Source organism: Telopea speciosissima, unplaced genomic scaffold (genome assembly GCF_018873765.1).
Source record: "Telopea speciosissima isolate NSW1024214 ecotype Mountain lineage unplaced genomic scaffold, Tspe_v1 Tspe_v1.0101, whole genome shotgun sequence".
Classification (NCBI taxonomy): Eukaryota; Viridiplantae; Streptophyta; class Magnoliopsida; order Proteales; family Proteaceae; genus Telopea; species Telopea speciosissima.
In genome coordinates this window covers 53,505-62,515 of record NW_025317437.1, presented here as the reverse complement: position 1 = coordinate 62,515, position 9,011 = coordinate 53,505, and the positions used below count along the sequence as shown (strand labels likewise).

At 37.9% G+C, this 9,011-nt stretch overlaps 1 protein-coding gene across 6 annotated transcripts in view; it reads left to right on the top strand.

The window, feature by feature from the left end:
- The first annotated feature begins 518 nt into the window (after positions 1-518).
- Positions 519-9,011, top strand: part of LOC122647638 (probable plastid-lipid-associated protein 10, chloroplastic) — a 57,275-nt gene continuing 48,782 nt past the window's right edge. For all 6 annotated transcript variants that reach the window (XM_043840993.1, XM_043840995.1, XM_043840998.1 and 3 more), the window contains exons 1-2: positions 519-522; positions 768-773. The gene's annotated coding sequence lies outside the window, so the exon portion shown is untranslated. The remainder of the gene's footprint in view (positions 523-767; positions 774-9,011) is intronic.

Genomic DNA, 9,011 nt, shown 5'->3' with positions numbered 1-9,011 from the left:
TTGAAGGATAGAATTTTCCAATCAAATGCTCTATTTGTTTACTATAAATGTTTTTTGCTACTATATTTTGTAACCAAATGTTGTAGGCAACTTTCCAGAGGCAACCCTCAACCAGAAAAGGAGTCATAGTCTTTTTCACTTGTCTATGGAAAGGATGAATGCACTCTAGATCTGGTAACCTTTTTCCTTTGTGGTTCCAATACTTGAAACTTTATTTATTTTTTTCTCATTAGACTTATTTTGTAACTACTATGAACAATCATATAATTTTATAACATTTTAAAGCTCAAACAAATACAAGTAGCAAAAACTCAATTTAAAATATTCATTGTCTGTGGAACTAATACGAGATGCTCTATAATAAGTTGAAATTACAAGATTTTGTATTATTCCTTCATATGTTTATTGTACAATTGGCCTTTGAGAATCCCCTTACAAAATGGTTATTCCATTTCTCATGGATGATTTGCTTTTCATAAAACCAAACTCATATTGCATGTTTTCTTCACTTCATTAGCTTTTGTTCATATTTGTGTTTTAATTATGATGAATCTCTAATCAATGTTCTTTGTTTTTGGCTCTGTTATTGTTTTTGACACCGTAAGTCAACACTTGGTTGAACATTAGAACTTAAAAAGAAGGGGGTGGGGCAGAGAAAAATTCTATCTTATGCTTCCTGTTTAGTTATTTACCGGATAAAGTGTGAAAGCCTCTGGTTTTTGGTCTCTCCCCTCTTTGATTTCCATTTGTTTTTGGTGTGAAGAGAGGCATTGGTTTCTGCGGTTAGTATTTTTTTCTTGAATCGCAGGGCTGAGATTTCATTGTAAGTTTGGGTTGATCGTTTTATGAGACTTTTCTTTGATTTGCCTTCTGGGTTTTTTTTTTCTTGCAACTGTAACTTTTTGACTCATGAAGTTATGGGTATCGAGTATCTTTTGTCTTGTTCTTTGGTAGTGAGTTTTGGGTTTTGCAAAGGAATGGTAATGCTTATAATTACAATAATGGCCGGGATTTGCACTACTATTTTTTCCCTCTTTGAATGAAGAATATGATGTACTGCTGTCATAATTTCCATACATGTTACTTGTTCAACAATTGACATAATCTTGCTGGCATGTCTCTCTTTTCTCTGTATTTTCTGATTCTCAATACAGATTTCCTTCAGCCAATAAGAGAAAGGGAAAGTGTTGTATTTGGTGACGGTCATTTCGTGCGAACCAGGTTTTCTTCAGCAATCAGTTTTAACCACCATGCCCATGAGACAGATACAGAGCTCCGAGCAGCACATTTTGATTAAAAACCCAAATACAGAGCACCATGAATCCAGTGAAGAAAGCTCCAAAAACTGCACAGCATGGAAAAGGCCCGCCTCGTGAGGAAACCACAAGTGCCAATCTAATCCACGACACTTCACCTCCTTCGAGGAACAGAGGTAAGAGAAGAGGAAGAGGAGGTCGAAAATCCTGTCAGGGTGGTTTGTGTTTTGGCTTTCCTTTCTTAGCATCATGATGTAATTACTTCTTCGGTCCTTAAACAATTTTCAGAAGGGAAAGAGAATATAAGGTGGTGATCAAGTTTTTTGCTGCTAAGCGAGCGGATGCTCCACAGGAAGCTCTTCAGATTCTTGACATTGTAAAGAGAGAACTCTCCTCTAAAAGGTATGATTTCATTGAATTGTGTGTCTGGTTTTACCAATCTATGGTGGCAGCCATTCTTATTTGTCCGACAATTTATGAAATTTAAAGGTATTGTCCTGTTGGGAGATCTTTCTTTTCTCCTGACATAAGAACACCACAGTGGCTTGGAGAAGGTGTGGAGTCATGGTGTAGATTTTATCAGAGTATAAGGCCTACCCAGATGATCCTGACCCTGAATATTGGTGAGTAGATCCGAATTAAATAATTTTACTGTTGATAGGAGAAAAAGATAAAATAGTGTTCTCTTTAAATTACACTTCGTTATTTGTCATCATTTTGTTTTTCTTTTTTTCCCATTATATAGATATGTCTTCAGCTGCATTTATTGAGCCTCTCCCTGTAATAGAGTTTGTCGCTCAACTTCTAGGCAAGGATGTATTGTCCAGGACATTGTCTGATTCAGATCGTGTCAAGGTATTATTTGTTTGTTCTGGTGTTGGAGGCTAATTATTAGTTTTTTCCTTTCCCTTTGGGAATTCATTTTTGGAGTTTTGTCTCTAAAATGCGTCCCAGATTAAAAAGCCCTTAGAGGAGTGAAAGTGGGTATTACTCATAGAGGAAATGTGCGGAGGAAATATCGTGTTTCAGGATTAACATCACAACCTACAAGAGAACTTGAGTAAGATGCTTTCTCTCATGATCAAATTGTGGTTTCATAATTGACCTCACCTTTCAAGATTTTTTGATATATCCATTTCTTGACCGAAGAAATTCTTTTGACGCAAATTGTGGTTTCATAATTACCTATTTGTTAGTAATTGACCCATTTTCTAGCTGAATATTCATTAATCTGAACATAATATTCATCAAATCCCTCCTGAGATATATAATGATGCAAGCTGCATCTTCTTTGTCAGATGTCCAGCAGCTGTAGACCACTTGTAAGAAAGAAGGCTGCTTTGTGTCTTCTACGCCTTTACAGAAAAAATCCTGACGTTGTGAATGTAGATGGCTGGTTAGTCTGAATTTTATGTTCTATTTCAACATGCATGTTCTCCACTCCAAGATATATTAATGGGTTCTGAATTCTGATAATTCTGTTTCTCCATATGCTTTTCCAAGTTAGATCGTATGGTGCAACTTCTGGATGAGCGTGATGTGGGAGTTTTGACATCTGTTATGAGCCTTCTTGTTGCTTCAGTGTCAAATAATCATGACGCATACTGGAGTTGTCTTCCAAAATTTGTTAAAATCTTGAAGGCTTGCTAGGAACCACGATGTCCCACAAGAGTACACTTACTATGGTATCCCATCTGCCTGCCTACAGGTGTGTGTAGTTTCTTTTTTATAATCTCTCTTTCCTGCTCTCTTGCTTGTTCACACACATTGCTAGGAACCACGATGTCCCACAAGAGTACACTTACTATGGTATCCCATCTCCCTGGCTACAGCTGTGTGTAGTTTCTTTTCTATAATCTCTCTTTCCTGCTCTCTTGCTTGTTCACACACATAGAAACATACACTCTCTGTATTTGTGACAAACAACAGTTTCATTAGGAGAAGCGAAATCGTATCAAGATAATGCAGGAGCGTCATCACAGAAGCCTTTGTGGTTCTGGTTTTTGATCAATATTCTGGTTCACAACTAAGCCCATGGTTCAAGTTCGGTTCGGATGTGGTTTTGTGAAGTATTGTCCTTCATTTCCATTCTTTCTTCTTTATTAGGTGTTGAAACCTATAAAAAGTGAGACTATAGAGTTTAGGTAAGAAGCGCACTATCCTTTTTGTCTTGAAAGAAAGTGAGTAAGCGTATACGTTAGGTAAGTAAGTGGGGTAATAAGACAGCCTTTGTTGAAAGAAAGTCAGAAAGTCCCCAATTGAACATGAGTCTGTTATAGAGTTGGACTGGGCACGAAATGGAATGGTACCCTATACTTTTGAAAGGACACAATCCTCTTAGTATGAGTCTGATAGGTATTGGTTGTTGCAACCTAATATTCAATTATTTATTGGTATACTTTCCAGTGAATCAAGAGATTCCGATGATGAAGTATACCAAGAGATTCAGAAGTTTCCTTATCATCTCACATTGCTGCTGAAAATTCTGTCCATGAATGAATAATTTGAATCAACTGTTTTACTATTCTAATTAAGTTCTGGTCTCTGTGATAAATAACAGGTCCATGATGCTGGTCACATGGTCCCAATGGATCAGCCCAAGGCTGCTTTGGATATGCTGAAGAAATGGACCCATGGGCAGCTTGCAGAGGAAGGTCAGGCGACTGACATGTGATAGTAGTGACAAGGGAGATATGATCATACACCAAGCCAATGAAAGGTCTCAGGAGACTGTTGATGCATCGGGTACATCAGAACCCGAGTCAAGTGATTGTTTTGTGGGTTCTTTTTGGTTGTGCAATGATGATTTAAACCAAAACGCCCCGACCTTTTGTGGGTTCTTTTGTATGTTCAAAGAGTTGGTATTTTGATCCAGCATAATGACACAGCAAGTATCAACGTCCATTACGTAAACATAAGGCAGTGCAAATGCAGAGGAGGTCGGTCAGAGTTCGGTCGTTTTCGTGCGCTATTGCGCTCCCAAAGGGCATTGGCACACACACACTCACACTCACTCACTCTCTCACTCTCTCTCTCTCTCTCTCACCCACTCACTCATGTGTGGATGAGAGAGACTAAAGACTGCGAAAACAGAGACAAATGTTACATGTGAAAAAGCAGTTTTGAAGTTTATTAAAGAAAACTTGGGCCATATTCAGTTGTAACTTTTGTTTCCACGATATTTCTTTTATTTTGTCTATTAGTTTATGTAAAAGTAGTTTTGAACTATTAGATTGTTCTCTATATGTGTAAGTTTGAGCCATAAGATTATTTGGGAGCATATTGTCTCTAACAGCAATGAATATTGAAAGAGAAATTGAAGGGTTTCTAGCTTTAGCATCATTCTATCATGACTGCTTTGCCTCTTCTTTTTCTTTTCTTTTTTCAAGCACAACTGCAGAAAGAGTGCAATACTGTGGTTAGGTCTCCACTGTCCTTTATTCTCTTCGGATTCATCATGAGTTTTGTGTTCCCTGAATTTAAAATTCAGCGATAAATCATTATGTGGTGTCTTATTCCTCAAGTTTCTAAAGCACATGATTGGGAAAATTGATGGAAGATACCCATGCTTTAATTTTAACCCTTGGTTTCTTCGTTCTTTGAATTTGGAGGCTGACCATGTGTCATGTGCAGTATAGAAATGTTGAAAGAAGATGGGTATTGGGTAGACATTTTGTGTGGGAGCAGACCTTAGGGTCCGATTTTTAGATTCTTGCGTGTCCAAGATTTACTATGTCTACTTCAAAATGGATAGCAAAAACAATGAAAGTAGAATATCAAGAAGAATTGTTGCAGAAAAAATCAAAAAAGAAGATGCGGGAAAGAACAAGATCATTGATTTGGAAGAATATGTAGACAACAAAAACAAGAAAATTAAAATAGAGAAGGATTATCTTTAATATATAGTTTACATGATTATGAAATTATTAGAACAATGTGTGATTTTTGGGTTGAACAGGTTCTGCTACTTGTTTCAAGCAAATTGGTATTTACAATGTTTTGGAACAATTTACTAAGTCTTTAATTCCTCTTCATTAATTTGAAAATTACAAGTAATAATGCTGCAAATTTTATACTTTCACAAGACCAAACTTTAGCAAGAAGAAAATATTATAATAAGCAACCCTCCCCCATAAAAAATCTCTTTTGGATCTACATATGGTCACACGTGCATATTTACGTGTATATATATATATATATATATATATATATATATATAGTATTACATAATAGTATTATAAAATCTAATACTAATATTAGTAATGTATATTATAATATATTAGTATTATAGTGTATTAATATACTATAATATTTGTAGTATTATAATTAATATATTTTCTACCAAAAAAAAGTATTATAATTAATATACTAAAATAACTTGGTATCCAAATTCGGTTCCTATGCTGAAACCATATCCGAACCGAACCGAGCTCAGTTCTTGCATCTCAATCCCGAATTGTAATCAAATTCCATTTGCTTTGGTTCGGTTTGGATCCGGATTCAGTTTTCAATTATAATTCGACACCATTATTCTAGATGACACAAAAAGATTACAAAACAAATAAATCCACTCATCCACCTTCGGTATTGCCATCAATAAATGAGCAAACTATCAAAAAAGAAAATAAACCCTCACAAACTCAAACAAATATGGGAAAAAGGAAAGGACTCAGTCTGGAGCATGGCTCTTTCACCCAGACACATGATGGGGCAAAAAAAATGCCCTTGTCCTATATGAAACACAGAAATCTCACTCTAGTTGATGCTTCAATTTGTACTCCCATTGGGTGTCATGCTGGTGTAGGAGCCACGCTCCTAGACAAAAAACTCTTTCCCAACAAATATATAATGAGGTCTCCTTGCATGTCCCATTATGTCCTTAATAAATGACAGTGAAGAGACCCAAGCTACAGAGACTATAGTTAAAGCTACTTCTTTATCTAGATATCAACATACTAATTTTCAAGTAGATTTGGGTTTTGTGTGGAGATATATTACAGAGAATTATTTCATAAAAAGGGAAGTAATTATTAAGCAATAAAAATCACAAGAGAACCTTCAAGGGCAAGGGTGAATGAAACAAAGACTATCCATTGGGGTATGCTAGCACCCTTTCTCTCCTCAATTCAGGAGGGATTAAAATCGTCTGCAGTGCTAAAATCTGGTAGTGCCTAGCAGTGCATCCTTTAGAGATTGACATGTGGCGTTGGAAGTTGGAAGATCGAAGGGTGGAGATTGTGTTGCATTATTTCAAATGAAAAAAAAAACCCATTTTGATGACCCGGTTTGAAACTTGTGAAATGAAATCCCAAATCCCCTACCCTCTTCCTCTCTGTCGACACCCTGCGATCTTCGAGCTTCAGATTTTGTGTAAGCCTCCGGCGACTAATCCCTTGAGGGGATGAAGAGGTAAGCTATTGTCGAAGCTTCAAATGAAACTAAAGGAGTTCTCCTCCCTCCGGTGATCTTCAAGCTTAAGACAGAACTACTCCTCCCTTCGGCGGCTTATCCTGTGTGGTTTAACTCAGATCTTGTGTTTCACAGTAGCCATCTGCTTTGCAATTGTAACCAAGTCTGCAAATAGATAAACACAAAACCGGGTTTTCACATAAGACCCAATTTTCTCTTGGAAGGCAGACATCTTCTTACATCCTAAGAACCTAGAATAGTTTGAAGATATTAGATGGCCAGGGTGAATGAAATGTCAAATGAAAACAAGTTCCTTTAAAGCAGCAAAATCCAGTTGGTCATTGCAATTGAGAAGAGACTAATAGGATTTCAAATGAAAGCAAGTTCCTTCTGCTTATTAGTGGTAATTTCCCTTCCTCATTTTCCAAGTTTTCTTGCGAAAACCCAATCAACCTTGTTTTAGTACTTCTATTGGAATGATTTGTAGACGTTGCATAGATAGGAGCTTCAATCAATTCTCTCTAAGAATTACTAGCGTGAGCTTCTTTCAATCTGGACATCTCAAATCTCGAAAGCCTGAAGCCCTAGACAATCCCATATTGTCTTATCGTGTTCGTCTTTAATGATACACATCTTCTTTTTCATGAACATTTCCAAAACCATTATAAAGCTAATTTTGATTAAAAAGTCAGCACAATCGTCTTAATTTGTCTTGATGTGTGAAGTGTATAAACCATGACTAGCAGATTTTCTTCTTGTCCCCTGAAACCAAACGTTTCTGAAGGAACTGTTCAAGGATTTTTTAACGTTCATTTTCTGATCCTGATTTTGCTGAATTTGCAGTTAATGACCCCTTTGCGATGAATACATGGGCAAAGATGTACCCAGAGAACAAGCATGTCAAATTTTGCACCCATCAAGAGAGGGAGGTGAAGAACAATGAGCAGGTTCGATAAAAGGTCCAATGATCCTCTCTCTTTGGTTTCGTTCGTCCGAATCCCCAAATCACAGGACGCAGGGCAGTATCCCCAAAATTTTGCTTTTATTGAGAGACGGAAGTTGAAGAAAATATGAAAACTAGAGCGATTTGGGGATTTCTTCTCACAGATCCAGGGCGGGTGGTGTGGAGAATGGGTTAGTTCACTGATCTGGGGCAAATAAAGGAGAGTCGTTCGATCTTCCAGCGCCACATGTCAGTCTCGAAAGGAGGCTGCAGACGATTTTAATCCCAAAACTTGCACCCGTCGAGAGAGGGAAGGTGAAGAACAATGAGCAGGTTTGATAAAAGGTCCAATGATGCTCTCTCTCTCTGGTTCCATTCGTCTGAATCCCCAAATCGTAGGACGCAGGGCAGTATCCCCAAAATTTTGCTTTCATTGAGTGAGTGAAGTTGAAGAACATTTGAAAACCAGGGCGATTTGGGGATTTCTTCTCACAGATCCGAGGCTGGTGGGGGTGGAAAACAGGTTAGTTCACTGATCTGGGGCAAATAAAGGAGATTCGTTCGATCTACTGGCCCCATGTGTCGTCTCTAAAGGGGGCACTGCCAGATTTAAGTAATGCAGATGATTTTAATCCCAAATTTTGCATCCATCGAGAGAGGGAAGGTGAAGAACAATGAACAGATTCGATAGAAGGTCCAATGATCCTTTCTCTCTGGTTTCGTTCATCTAAATAGGGCTGCAACAGGGTCGAGTTGGGTCGGGTTTTATAAAATCGTAGCCCAATCCTGAGTCCCCATATCTGGGCCCAGGCCCAACCCAACCCTAACTCAAGGCCTGGAAAATCCAACCCTGACCCGCCTTCAGGATCGGGTCGGGCTGACCCTAATTGGCCCTGATCATGGGGAGGGGTAAGGGATATGCAATGGCTAGACTTGGTCAGGGAGAAAATTATCAATTTTAAGTAAAATAACACTATAATAAAATGTTTATATTACTTGTTATCTTCATATATAATATATTATATAACAAAATGTGGGAGATATTTAAAGTTTATAATATATATTATATATCACTATATATTTTATAGTATAACTTAAAACAGGATTGGATCGCCCAGGTCGGGCTAGGCTTCGATCAAGGTCTCAACCTTGGTCCGACCTCGACCCTACCTCAAGGTTAGAAATTTCCAGTCTTGACTTGTCCCTCAGGGCCAAGATATCTCAACCCAGACCCTGTCCGGGCTTAGGGCGGGTCAGGGTGGGTTTAGGCCAACATGGCCAAACTTGCACCCCTACATTTGAATCCCCAAATTGCAAGACACAGAGCAATATCCCTAAAATTTTGCTTTCATTGAGAGAGGGAAGTAGAAGAAAATTTGCAAACCAGAGCGATCTGGGGATTT